The 15,317-nt window shown below is 37.6% G+C and overlaps 1 long non-coding RNA gene across 1 annotated transcript; it reads right to left on the bottom strand.

The window, feature by feature from the left end:
• Positions 1-756: 756 nt before the first annotated feature.
• LOC122810976 lies at positions 757-11,824 on the bottom strand. The gene is made up of 3 exons (XR_006366170.1): positions 11,605-11,824; positions 8,151-8,239; positions 757-921 (listed from the first exon to the last, which is right to left on the bottom strand). It is a non-coding gene; the product is annotated as an uncharacterized LOC122810976 (long non-coding RNA).
• Between the last annotated feature and the right edge of the window lie 3,493 nt (positions 11,825-15,317).

Genomic DNA, 15,317 nt, shown 5'->3' on the forward strand with positions numbered 1-15,317 from the left:
AGGCTAATGGGGCTATAGTTCCCAGGGTCTGTAGTCGCTCCTTCTTTGTGGAGAGGGATGACTGTAGCAGTGCACCATTCAGTAGGGACAAAGCATGAGGTGAGGCTGTGATTGATCAGGGCACACAGGTGAGGTGCCAGTTCACTCTGTAGTTCATGTAGAACACAGCCAGGGATATTGTCAGGTCCCATAGAAGCTGTATTCTTGGCCTTGGACAGTGCTGTTTTAACCTGTGCAGCAGTAATACTGGATGCTTGGCAATCTACTGGTATTGTGATTAGTCCTTTGGTGGAGGAGAGGGGTAAAGTTGGCACTGAATCTGTTAGCCAGTATATTGGCAATATCTGTTGGCTCGGTATAGGAGATACCATTGTGCAGTAGCTCAGAACAAATTTGGGTATTGCCGTGGAGATTCTTTACATAACTACAGAAGGCCTTGTGGTTGTCTTTACTATTTGCTGCAATTCTGTTTTTATAGCTAGCTTTGCATTTGCATTTCAGATTTTATATCCTTCAGAAAGTTAACAGTAATGCAAAACCTGTTATTCTAGCAACTGTCTGTTTATAAGAGCAATATTTAAAATTTGTACCTACTTTTGGGCCTTTGTCCCCAATTATTTTTTGCTTATATTTGCTTTGCCCAGATTCCTTGTGGTAAGAGGTTGAGAAGTATGATCAAAAAGGAGCAATAAGAACATACAAAAATGGCAATTCTACATAATACACAATACTAAAGATTAATATAGTCTTACCAGTTTATTAGCAGCACAATAGAGCAGAAACATAAACACTCCATGGAAGCTGTTCAGTGTCGTGAAAATGTATGACATCACAAGGGTCTCCTTCTGAAAGTGGAAGATGCTGAATAGCCATGTGCAACCAAAAGCAAGGAACTGAGCAATAGACTTAAAAAGAAGCCCCCTATGGAAAAAAAGAGCGCTGAATAAATTAAAGATAAGTGTTTATAATCAGACAATCATCTCTACTGCCAAACAGAATTTTAAAGACTATACCAAAAGCATGCTTTATTATGACTACATTATATGCTTTAAAGAATAGCCCTCACATCTTTAACCACAGCTTGGACTGCATGTGAAATGTCAGGTGTGAATTCTTTATTTGTTTCAAAGGCTGTAAAGTATTCTGTCATGTTTGAGTTTTTTATGCGCGTTTTTATGTTTTTCAGACTTAGAGTAGACATTTAGTACAGATTTTCTGGTCCTGGACTCATAAACCTTTTTCTTAACTATAAAGATCATAGTGCAGACTGGATATTAGAGAACTGTTAGATTCACAAAAGAGCTTCTGCCATTTTAATTGCTCCAGGTCATTTGAGTTTATAATACCATGATGCAAATGATCCCCATTCTTAAGTACAAGTATAATTAAAATTCATTAAATTAGAATTGTATCAATCTTTGACGTTAGCCAAAAGTGGCAATTGTAGCAACTGTGGCAATTGTAGCAACTGTAGCATCCTCCTATACAAACCTGTTCCTTGGTGGGAACAAAATACTATGATTGATGTTCCATTATATGAAAAAGATACTTTTTACAAATGGTCTGTGGATGACCTGTTTTTCATTGGAAGGGATCTTTAGCTAATTGCCATGTGTTTTTAGAACAAGTCAATATTACTACTATGTTTTGTGGTTCATTTTTTGGATATCATTTTAACTAGATTTGAGAGAAAGTATGTTTTGAAAGTACTGTATACAGGAAAAGCACATTTTTTTTACTTACAGACACCCTGTCAACATGAAGAAGAACGCCCCAAGAGGACAAATGATTAGAATTTTTAGACTTGTCTCTTGGGATGATTTATTTTTGATGAATTAATTACTATCAATATCATGTTTATTGACAGGGGTTACAAACATTAATTTTTACAAAGAGTGACCCTGAAGTAACTAATAAAAGGAACACTAGATTCCCTCCCATGTTAAAGGAAAGGTTGAATATAGAATCAGAAAGAATTGCTAAGGCAGAATTACAGAATTCATTTTGACTAGAAATGACCAGTGACTGGGTCATTCATAAAAATATCTTAGTAGATAATAGGAAAGTATTGATTGGTAATACATAGATTGCCAGTGTTTAGGCAAAAAAAAAAAAAAAAAAAAAAAAAACAGAACATTTTGTGTATAACAATGAAGCAATTTAAAATATGGATCCTGCAGACAGACAGCACTGCTGTAAAGGTGCCATGCAATGATAAAGCTAATGGCACCTAAAGGTACAACAACTACAATGTTTGCAGTGGTATTTACAAAGGGCCCTTATGTTATACCAACTTACACTGATGAAACTATTGCAGTGAGCTTTCATTTCACATGCACCTCACACAGTTATATGGGTTGCTCCTTGCTCATTTTACCATGCATTTTATATAGGCAGCCTACCAGACAAATCAAGAGAATTAAAGAATATTTTTATGATATAAGTAGCAAAAATAGATCATCCTTTTAAATATACCAAATTATGCATTTCATTTAAGACATTTTATTTTTTGCACTAGATCAGAGTATTTAGATTTCAGGGGTGCTGATTGTAAAAGTAAATTAAGAAAAGAGTAAAACCTACTAGCAATTATGTTTGCAGGATGATAGATTATTGTTTTTAAATTATTTTTATATGAAATTTTACACAATTCCTTGTCTTTTTTATTATTCACTGACGGTTTCATATGATTTTAGCCCTCTTCTTATTCACTGGGTCTAATGGACCCACCTTAGTTAGGCTCTTCCCAACCGATGCTGGAGCTGTTGATGAGAACGAAGATGCTAGTGCAATGTTGTACTACTCTAACTAGTGGAACCATGCAGCTGGCATTACAAGCTCCACAAACACTTCTGCACATATGCAGCTTCCTAACTAAGCCATTTACTACTTATGTAGCACTGAGCTCATGAGTCTCGGGCTCTGCTTTTACAGCAAGTTTAGGCTGCCTACCTCCCCACGTGAGCAAACATAAGACTTGTTCCCTTTGTGAGCGCTGCGGTGCTTGAAATATTTGTATGTATGTATGTATGTATGCATGCATGTATGTGCCGCTAATCAAACAGAAGTTGTTTGCGGTATATAAGGCCATTATGCCTATGTGCTATGTGGCACTAAACTGTGGTTTGTAAACGGGAACTGTCTGTCTAGTCATTTGATATATTTAGCCATGTGTAACACATGTTCTTGTTTTTATGTTGGGAAGACTGACAGACAGTTAAAGAATAGAATATATGACCATCAGTACTGTATTAGGAAAAAGGACGAAAACAATGCCCTTTCTCGTCATTTGGTTGGTAACAACACATGTCATAATTTTCAGTTTGCCATTTTGGAAAAGGTGAAGCTTAATCTCAGGGGTGGTGATATTAAGAAAATTGTGGGAGAAAGAGAGATCAAATGGCAATTAAAATTGAATGCAGCATGTTTCCCTGGCCTTAATGAGATGATTTCAACAAAACCCCTTATTAAATGTTGAATGTTGATTTTTTTCAACATTTCTACATAATCAAGTAATATATGTTTTGGTATTTATTTTAATACATATTTTTATTAAATGGATGGAACAAAATAAGTATTTTTAAGGAATTTTTTAAGATTTATGTTTAGGTACGAATCACTGTATTTAGTATTCTGAAAAAATGTTATTTATCTACTTGCATATATACATAACAGGTTTGGTGTATTTAGGACATTATTATAGCTGTTACTTTAAGTTTAGTTGTGTAATTATTCAATTAAGGATGGAATTTGGCGGGTTTTTATGTATTTAATGTGTGCCATTAACATTCATCTTTGTTCTGATGAAGCGTATGGGAATACGTGAAAGCGCTTAACCTGGAGTGGCACTGTGTTCATTGTTTTATCGCTATAATAAAGCTGTGTTTTATAAGGAAAGCTGGTGGATCGTGGTTTGTCTTGGGGACTTTGTTCTACATTCAGTTTGGTTGTTGTACCCTTGGGCTATCATTTTTTTACCATTTACTTCTTATGTAGCACTGAGCTCATAAGTCTTGGGCTCTGCTTTTACAGCAAGTTTAGGCTGCCTACCTCCCCACGTGAGCAAACATAAGACTTGTTCCCTTTGTGAGCCCTGCGGTGCTTGAAATATTTGTATGTATGTATGTATGTATGCATGCATGTATGTGCCGCTAATCAAACAGAAGTTGTTTGCGGTATATAAGGCCATTATGCCTATGTGCTATGTGGCACTAAACTTATTTAATGCTTTACACAAAAGTAAAACCAAGTTTCTTCATTTACTGATGACTTTTGCTGAGATCATCCTTTCACAGTAATATCTTTCTTTATTTACATTTCCAGATCAGTGTCAGTGCAACTCAAAAATTATTTTACATTTTCTTCTGTCATTGCCAATTCTAGTATTACCATAAGAATTTCATTTTTTTTCTCAGCTCTTCATCATCCTTTCACAAATGTGATCTATACAACATATCTGCTATGTACAGTTCCTTTTTCAGTCTTTATTTCACTTTTAAATCATACTTCTATAAATTGTCACCTACTTTAATATCAGAGATGCCTTGTTCAAACACTTTCTGATTTGTAAGGGTTTCTAATCTGTTTCCATTTGAACTTATTTACCATAGACATATTCATGGAATTTGTCACATTTAAATACTACTGCTAAAGATCTTTTTCTATTTAATTATATTTCTGTGTATATATATTTGAAAAAGCTATCAGCCTATAGGCAACTCTTTTAGTCTTCTGCACTTGGCATCTACTTGCAATAGTCAGTCACAACTTAGTTTTCTGTTTCTTTTTTTTTTTTTTTAATATTGGAGCTTCTGTGACTAGTCTTTTTAGCATTTTAACACACTTATCTTGTTCAAAGCTGCATTACCAGTCTAGATCTTGCTCTAATAGCTTTCTCACATGCATACTTATGACAAACATATTAGGTATAATGTTTGCATGTTGTAGCATCACTTTTAAAAATTTTGCACTGCCTGCTTCTTTCTTATTGTCTTTCGGGCACTCTGAATTAGAATATGGCCATTGTACTTCTGACTCATCATTCTAATTGCACATTTGGGCTTATCTAACTAAGAATTACAGTGTCTTACTTTTTTCATCAGTTTTATTAGTATGTCATCATTTTGTTTGCATGTCTGATCCCACACTGATAGATTATAAACCATGTTTATAATGCCTTCCAAACCTTCAGTCACTTGGTCAGCAGCTATCTGGAAAACCACGGGTGCAGAGGAATATGAAGCAGAAGTCTAAGGACTCTGCACATCATTTATTTCATGTTAAATGAACACAGTCATGAGTTTTGTTGATCAAGATATATTTGTCAGAAACCATGATTTGCACCTGGTGCAGAGCAAAAAGAGAGTTCACAATCTTGAGATCATTTATTCAACAGTAAACAGTGGGCAATGATCTATTTTAATAATTTTATTCAGATTGCACAGATTAGTAAAATTGTATGTCTATTCTCTATTCCTTTTCACCACTGTGACTATACATTTCAACTAATCTACCATTTCTAAATGTTTTTTAATGACACCTGAAGCTCCTGTTCTACTTTGAGTGCTACAGTTACTCTGCTGGGTACATTAATCACTGACACAGCAGCATTTTTAAATAATAATGTGCAGACAGTTTTCTTTTTTGTGTCTAGCAGACTTGACCTTAAAAGTATTTTCTGAAAAGGTATTGTACTCTGTACCAGTGTCTAATTTAAATTCAACAATCTATCCATTAATTTTCAGTATTTCTTTCCAACAGTCTGTTTTGCACACCTCTCTTAATGTTTCAGTAGCCTTTTTAGATAAAATGCCATTTAATAGTCTGCCATCACATTTCAGGTTAAAAGCATTTCAATTTTTTTTTTAATTTCTGGTTTTCATTTACACATCTTAGAGAAGTGCCCTTTTCTAGCAGATATTCTACAATCTTGATTCAGTAGTAGACAGTGCCTTAACTTTTAATATTAGTAACAATACCTAAAGTAAAGCTGAATTAAAAGTCTGTGAGCTTCCACTCAGCTGATTTCCTTTCTCTGGTATAGTATACTGGATCACAATTTCATTCAATTTCTGTTTACTGATCTCATGTTGACTCTGAAAATTCTATTTTAGTAGATTTTTTCTCTCAATTTGCCACATGTTTAGTTATTTTGATTAATTTCAGGGGATTTGAAATACAAACCCTTTTAGCCTACACAAGATATAACCACTTCCCATAATAATGTTTACAGGTCTATATTAGATCAGCGAATGCTTAAAAAAGCGAATGCTGGTTGATCAAACTTATGTGAGTGAAAGATTAAAATATCGAAGCGACAGAAACCCAATTTTTTTCCTAGGGAAAGAATTTGGTTGTCCATTTCTATTGCTTCTGTGTTTTCAGTGCTGTGGTAGAAAGTTACGGGTCAGGTTCAGGTAAGTGTGCGATTGTGTGGATGTGAGGGTTAGGGCGGGTTAGCTGAGTTAGGGTTAGGGCGTGGGTTAGGTATGTGTGCGATTGTGAGGACGTGAGGGTTAGGGCAGGTTAGGTGAGTTAGGGTTAGGGAGCGGGTGAGGTGAGTGTGCGATAGTGATGGACCTTAGGGTTAGGGTTTGGGTTAAGGTAAGTGGATAGTTAGTGGTGTATGTATAGTTTAGTGTAGGGTTAGGTGTCAGATTTTAGGTGTATGTGTGTGGATTACTGTTTGTTTGGTGTTCTTGTGTTGTGTGTATGTGTTTTGGATCAGCGATTTTTTCCCTAGGAAAAACATCACTGTTCTGACAGTTCGAGATTGTAAGCTTTCACTTATGTAAGTTCAATCAATCAGTGTTCGCTTTTTTTAAGTGTTCGCTGATCTAATATAGACCCAATGTTTACATGGCGTATTATTCATTTCTTGGGCTAGTCTAAAGGAAAGAGATATTTGTGTTTCAAAATATTTTGTCCATTTAAGAAACATATAACTAAAACAGAAAACCATTCCTGGCTGATTTAAAATTGTTCCCTACTGAAATGTCATCACTTAAAATGTCAAATGTCAATACATGGAAAAAAAAAGACTGAAAATGCAGAAGAACAAATCATGAACATCACTCTTCTTCAAATTATTTTTAGCAAGAGGGTAAGGCACCTTCATCACTCCCAACAGGGGAGTACGTCCCCCATACCCCCCAGACATACATATACTAACTCCAAGATCACCATACCTTAAAGGACAGGGAATATTCTGAGAAATAACCATCTCAGACTTTAATATATATAAACCTAGATTTTCAGCCATCAAGTCTTTGCTCTAGAGGGTCTTGATATTTCAAATGGTTACCAAATAAAATAATATTTCAATGTACAAGTAAAATACATAAACCCAGGCACTAGGAATCATATTATTTGCATTTTAAGTGTTTTGTTCTCCATTCATTAAAACAGAATTACATCCAAAGTAACGTACAAAGCAATAACCACTTTCTTAAAAGCACTTTATTAAGTCACAAGACTCAGGAAGAAGAAAAGAAAAATCTGAAAAATCTGTAGGTTTAAGTTAAGCTGTCAGTGTAATGAACATCAATAGATTTATAGTTAGATAGATATATAGATACAGAAACATTGATATAGGTAGAGATAGAGAGCTATATAGGTGTACATACACAGTTTTGTTCTTTTTCTGATTTGTCACTTGAATCACATGACTTGAGAAAGTGCTTTGTAAAGACGTAGTTATTGCTTTGTGTACAGTCTCTGATGAAGTTCTGTTTTGATGAGTAAACACAGGCATTTAAACTGCTGATAATACATTTCCTAGTGGCTGATTTTTGTACTTATTTGTTTGAAAACTGTAACTAAATTGTGTCTTGTTAGTTTGGTGCCATAAGACAGAATTATATTTTCATCTAGTAACCCCATCCTCAACATCCTATAAACATTTTAAAAATAACACTTAAAGCATACTTCTGGAAATCACACAAATTTCTTATCATCAGCCCCCTCCAACCAGGAAATTGTAGCACTCACTACCCCTTCATCATCATGGGAGATTTTAAAGCCTACATTTAGTAGTGCTTGCTTGAGCCTTCAGATTTACATACCTTTACTAACACCATGAATCTAATAAGCAAAACAATATGCAATATTTTATAAAACATTTCAAAAATGCATGTATTAGCATTGCCTACTTTGTATTCTTAATGGTTGATACATCTTTATTGGGTGTTGAATGTTTCCTCAGTATGTGAATTGTTATGGTAAATAGAATCACATTCACCTGAAATGAAAAACAAAGATGTAGCCACTGTGATTATGTTTACAATACATAATCTTAAAAATGGAGGAGCAGTTTTTACTACAAAAATATACAGTTTCTTGTAAACAATACGATATTTTACATCATGATAATTCACATATGATCACTGATGTTCCTGGCAGCACTTGCTTATTTTATTTATTTATTTATTTATGTATGATTTCCATTTTTTCAACTATAAGCTCTACATGAGACTAGGATTCAGAGGTGATTGACAACTAGTACTAAGCTTATAAAATATGTGAGAATATTTTGGCATTACTACTGAGAGAAAAATAATGACCATCGTAAAACAGAGTCTTAATTAACAAGTGTTAGGCTGGTGTAGTATGAAGTATTGACTCTTCATAGCTAGAGGTTCTCTGATACAGTTTTTTGCTGGGGTGTCTTCCATGTGGAGTCTGCATATACTCCATGCATTTGTGTGTTTTCTCTGTGCACTCCAGTCTGCTTTCATATGCCAAACCCATGTCATTGGTGAGCTGGATGCTATAATTTGCCTGTGGGATTGTGTCAGTGTATATTCTGGACCAGTCTAATGCAGAAGACACACTGCCTGTAGGTTTGAATGCAGTTTGTGAATGTCAGTGAATATTCTGCACTGGTCTAATGTACAATAGACCATGCTTGTGGGTTTGAAGGTAGTTTGTGAGTGTCAGTGTGTATTCTGCAAAAGTCTAATGTTCTACAGATACTGCCTGTAGGTTTGAATGTAATTTGTGAGGGTCAGTGTGTATTCTGCCAGAGTCTAATGCAGAACATACACTGTCTGTGGATTTGGAGGCAGTTTGTGAGTGTCTGTGTGTATTCTGCCCCAGTCTAATGCAGAACACATATTGCCTGTAGGCATACCTCTCAACCCGGAATCATCAAAAATCTGGACAAGGCCCATGAAAAATAGGTACAAATCTGTACACTGATTAACATAAAATTTGCATACATAATTACATAACCCCTCCCACTCCAATGGAATTGTGGGATAATAACTTTCAAATGCAAACTGAAGAACAGACAACCAAAATATGGCACCAGAGTCCCCCTGCAGCCATTCCAATGGCCAGTTACCTGGCTATTTCACCCCATTTACCATAAACACTTGTGTGCATACTGCTTTACTTCTACAATGACTATTTGGATTTTATTTTTACATTTTATAGCACAATGCACAAACAGGAATAAGTATCTGCTAAACAAAGCAATACTGTCTCACAATGAAAATAGACTCTGCCCTTGAAACTCACATTCATTGAAACAGCATTGAAACCCACACCACATCCAAAGAAAATGCATTTGGCCAGTGTTGGATAAAGATTACCTTTGGGCTGTTTTCAAATCATAGGCCCCTTGTACACAAAACAAGAAGCATACATGCGTTCTTTGATACACCTTCCTGACTTTATTAAATTATATTCCTTGTACAATACAGCACACTTGTTAGACTTAAGTTAGAGTGCATTTTAAATTTATAGTTTGAACATTTTTCCAGTAGGCAATGAAACAAAATGCATGGACCAATAATGACATAGAAGAATGTGCAGGCTAGCAGGAAACCGGAGCAACATTTTTTGGCGGGGAGTGAGGAGACAGGGATCTCTTTTTTTCTTTATACAGAAAGAAAGGAAATAGGGAATGCATGCAAGATAAAGAAGGGTAGGCAAAGGGGCTAGGTCAGTGTTAAGTGGCAGAGATACACACACACACACACACACACACACACACACACACACACACACACACACACACACACACACACACACATATACACACACTGACTAGAACAATTTGTGGTATGCACTCTTATTTAATAATTTATTTACAAATGCTTTGGTTACCAGGTTGGCCCTACTGGAAGTAAGCCCACAAACACAGTGGACTCAGGGAAGAAAACCTTCAACAAGAAAACAGAACACATTTCAAAGAATTAACTACACATACCAACTATGTAAAGGAAGTCAGCATATCCACATTTATAAGAAAACCAGTCTCATAGAATACATTTAAAGAATACTGATTATAACAGAAAAAAGATTTTAAATAACACATATCGTTATTAATAATACATTGACATTCTATGTAAACTGATTTTACACTGCATATCATGAGAACAAAAAAAATACTATATTAGTAGGTGAAGCCAGAAGGTGTCATACTATTTTACATGATCTGTCACATAGAAAGGTTTAAAAATGGTTTGCATCAATTTAAGAGGAAAAGTTTGGAACAGACCTAACAAGCAGAGACAGTTGATTATTCACAGATGCCAGGGATATCATAAAAAATGTGTCATCAGTCACTCATAGTTATAAGGAAGACTGTTTAACAGACATTATTTAGTAACTGCAACCCTCCAAATTGTCGTACAAGCACAATTTTTACTAAAGACAGCAAAATCCCAAAGCAAAATCAGAAGACAAGTTAAAGAAAACACAGATTTGATCTACTATGTAAAATGACACACAGATATTTCACAGGCTTGCTAGTAGTCAAGCACCCTTAAATTCCTTCTGTTGGGGAATATTGAGAGAGACTGGGAACTACTCACAAACTTGCACAACATTAAACACCACATACCCACCAAGTAGTGAAGAAATGCATGGCGTGGTATAGTCTGACCATTCCAATCCCACCCCCACCCACAGACTGCTCTTAGCAGCTGAAATGGAAACTACATTTTTTTTGCTACACAGCTACTGTCGATAACAGGGTTGGTGCAGAGAGATAACACTTGGGCAGCTTACTCCAGACAGTTAAGGTGTCGGAAGAGGTCCTGCATATTCGAGACAGTGATTCTGTCATTATCACTTTGCTAACAGCAGTACTGTTTACAGCAACACAAGGCTACGTGAAAACAGTCTACACTTAAATGCAGACTGCCGAGCTAAGGTTAATAAAACCAGATCTGCACACACACACAGCCGACATTAATAAATCTGCCAAGAAAAGCAAAGGGTGCAAATACAGCTTCTTAGTTCTTAACATACTTTGGCGTATCAGACTGCCGACAGTGCCAAGTACTCTAGGTACAAAATGCTTTCAGAAGAACTACACTTAAGCACAAATGCCAGAAGTAATTGCCATTCAGCTTAATAGAACTATACTTCAAACACACAACACCACACACACACAGTTCCTTTAATTGCCATTCAGCTTAACAGAACTATACTTCAAACACACAACACCACACACACACAGTTCCTTTAATTGCCATTCAGCTTAACAGAACTATACTTCAAACACACAGCACCACACACACAGTTCCTTTAATTGCCATTCAGCTTAATAGAACTATACTTCAAACACACAACACCACACACACAGTTCCTTACCTAGTCAGTATACGAATCGAAATGGCAGCAGATTAAGTCCCTATTCTCTCGGCTTGGCAGCAACAAAAGCAGAAGCAAAGACAAAGTCCCCCTCAGCAGCATTCTCTGTCCGAAATGACAGTTAGCACCAAAGTCAGCAGTTTCTATCCAAAGCAGCAAAGCCAGCATCCTCGGCAGCAACGGTTCAAAACTAGCATTGCTGGCAGCAACAGTTCAAACTAAGCACTTCCCGCCTGCTCACAGCCAGCCAGAAATGATGACATGAGCTCCTTGAGCTCAATTCCGACTGGCTGGTAGTGCTGATGGCGCTGATGTCATCACGCACGTGATGATGTCAGCTCCGACAGCACGAAAATTTAAAAAATAAAAAAACAAAAGCAAAGAAATCGGAAATGAAGGGGTGCCACTCGGGAATCATGGCACCCATTCATTTGGACCCCAAAACTCGGTAAATACCGAGCAGTTCGGGACGGTTGGGAGGTTTGCCTGTAAGCTTGAAGGTAGTTTATGAGTGTCAGTGTGTATTCTACACCAGTGTAATGCAGAAGACAGCCTGCCTGTAGGTTTGAATGTAGTTTGTGAGTGTCATTGCGTATTCTGCACTTGTATAATGCAGAAGCGAGACTGCCTGTAGGTTTGAAGTTACTTTGTGTCAGTCTGTATTCTGCACCAGTCTAAATCAGAACACACACTGCCTGTGAGCTTAAATGTAATTTGTGAGTGTCAGTCTGTATTCTTCACCAGACTAATGCAGAAGACACACTATCTGTAGATTTGAATGTAGTTTGTGAATGTCATTGTGTATTCTGCACTGGTCTAATGTACAATAGACAGTGCCTGTGGGTTTGAAGGTAGTTTGTGAGTGTCAGTGTGTATTCTGCACTGGTCTAATGCAGAAGGCACACTGCCTGTAGGTTTAATGTAGTTTGTGAGTGTCAGTGTGTATTCTGCACCAGTCTAATACAGAAGACCGACTGCCTATAGGTTTGAATCTAATTTGTAAGTGCCAGTGTGTATTCTGCATAGGTCTAATGCAGAAGACACACTGCCTGTAGGTTTGCAAGTAGTTTGTGATTGTGTGTATTTTGTACCAGTCTAATGCAGAACACACACTGCCTGTGGGTTTAGAGGTAGTTTGTGAGTGTCGGTGTGTATTCTGCACCGGTGTATGTACAACAAACACTTCCTGTAGGTTTGAATGTAGTTTGTGAGTTTCAGCTTGTAGTCCGCACCTGTCTAATACAAAAGACAGACTGCCTGCAGGTTTCACAGTAATTTGTGAGTGTCATTGTGTCTTTTGCACCAGTCTAACGCAGATCCCACAAGCCTGTGGGTTTGAAGGTAGTTTGTGTCAGTGTGTATTCTGTACTAGTCTAAATCAGAATACACAAGTGTGTATTCTGCACCAGTCTAATGCAGAAGACACATTGCATGTAGGTTTAAAGGTGGTTTGTGTGTGTCAGTGTGGATTCTGCACCAGTCTAATGCAGAACATACACTGCCTGTAGGGTTGAATGTAGTTTGTGAGTGTTTGCACCAGTCTAATGCTGAAGACATGCTGCCTATAGGATTGAATGTAGTTTATTAGTGTCAGTCTGTATTCTGCACCAGTCTAAAGCTGAAGATTGACTCCCTGCAGTTTTGCTCGTAGTTTGTGAATCAGTGTGTATTCTGCAATGGTCTAAAGTGGAAGACACACTGGCTGTAGGTTTGCATGTAATTTGTGAGTGATGTGTATTCTGGACTGGTCTAAAGCAAAGGACACACTGCCTGTTGGCTTACAGGTACTTTGTGAGTGCCCATGTATATTTTGGCCAGCCTAAAGCAGAAGACACACTGCCTGTTGGTGTGCAGGTAGTTTGTGAGTGTCAGTGTGCATTTTGCACAGGTCTAATGCAGAAAACACGCTGCCTGTGGGTTTGCAGGTAGTTTGTGAGTGTCAATATGTATTCTGCACCAGTGTATGTACAACAGACTCTGCCTGTAGGTTTAAATGTAGTTTGTGAGTGTTAGTGTGTATTCTGCACTGGTCTATGCAGAAGACAGACTGCCTGTAGGTTTCAAGATTGTTTGTGACTATGTGTGTTTTCTGCATGAGTCTAAATCAGAACACACACTGTCAGTAGGTTTGAGGGTAGCCTGTCAGTCAGTGTGTATTCTGCACCACTTTAATGCTGAATAGACACTGTCTGTGGGTTTGAAGGTATTTTGTGACTGTCCGTGTGTATTCCGCAACAGTCTAATGCAGAAGACAGACTGCCGCTAGGTATGAAGGTAGTTTGTGAGTTTCGGTTTTAGTCTACACCTGTCTAATGCAAAAAAACAGACTGCCTGTAGGTTTCAAGGTAGTTTGTGAGTGTCATTCTATCTTCTGCACTGGTCTAATGCAGAACACATACTGCTTGTGGGTTTGAAGGTAGTTTGTGAGTGTCAGCGTGTAATCTGTACTAGGCTTAATCTGAACTCAACACACTGCCTGTGGGCTTGAGAGTAGTTTGTGAATGTCAGTGCATATTCTGCACCGGTTTAATGCAGAAGACACATTGTATGTAGGTTTTAATGTAGTTTGTGTGTGTCAGTGTGCATTTTTCACCAGTTTAATGCAGAAGCCACACTACCTGTAGGTTTGAATGCAGTTGATGAGTGTCAATGTGCATTCTGCACTGGTTTAAAGCAGAAGACTCACTCCCTGCAGTTTTGCTGGTAGATTGTGAGGGTCAGTGTGTATTCTGCAATGGTCTAAAGTGGAAGACACACTGGTTGTAGGTTTGCAGGTAGTTTGTGAGTGGCATGTATTCTGGACTGGTCAAAAGCAGAAGACACACTGCCTGTTGGTTTGCAGATAGTTTGTGAGTGCCATTGTATATTCTGGATGAGTCTAAAGCAGAAGAAAAACTGTCTGTAGGTTTGCAGGTAGTTTGAGAGTATCATTTTTTTATTCTAGAATGGTTTATTCCAGAAGGCAAACTGCCTTTAGGTTTGCATGTACTTTGTGTCATTGTCCATTCTGGACCTGTTTGATGCACTGGACACACTGCCTGTGTGTGGGTTTGCAGGTGGTTTGTGAGTTTCATTGTGCATTCTATACTGGTCTGATGCAAAAGACAAACTGACTGTGGGTTTGCATTTAGTCTGTCAATGGCATTGTGTTTTCTGCACCGGACTAATGCAGAAGACACACTCCCTGTGGGTATACAGGTGTGCCTTCTGCTCTGGTCCAATATAGAGCACACACTGCTTGTGGGTTTGCAGGTGGTTCCTGAGTGCTGCTGCATCTTCTGAACTGGTCTAATGCATAGCATACACTGTCTGTGGGTTTGCAGGTGGTTCCTGAGTGTCGGTGTGCCTTCTCCACCAGTCTAATGCAGAGTACATACTGCCTGTGAGTTTGCATGTAGTTCGGGTGTGTCAGTGTGTATTCTGCACTGATCTAATGCAGAACACACTTACTATCAAAATGTGGAATGGCACTTATGAGAAACTGGGATGGCCGACTGTGTGTTGTCCGTTTTCCATATTGCTGATCAAGAAATATTTGAATCCTCATTAGTGAATTGCTGTGCTCATTCGTTAATGTGGGATTGACATTCTGATAGATCACACTACAATGGGGATGAGGAACTGTACCTTTTTCCTCACTGAAATACTTTCTCAGAGGTAGCATATATAATATGCAGTGGGTGTGGGCACAGAACCCCACATGTGGAGTGCAG

The sequence above is a fragment of the Protopterus annectens genome, chromosome 9.part0 (assembly GCF_019279795.1).
Source record: "Protopterus annectens isolate FY-2018-M chromosome 9.part0, PAN1.0, whole genome shotgun sequence".
NCBI classification, from domain to species: Eukaryota; Metazoa; Chordata; order Ceratodontiformes; family Protopteridae; genus Protopterus; species Protopterus annectens.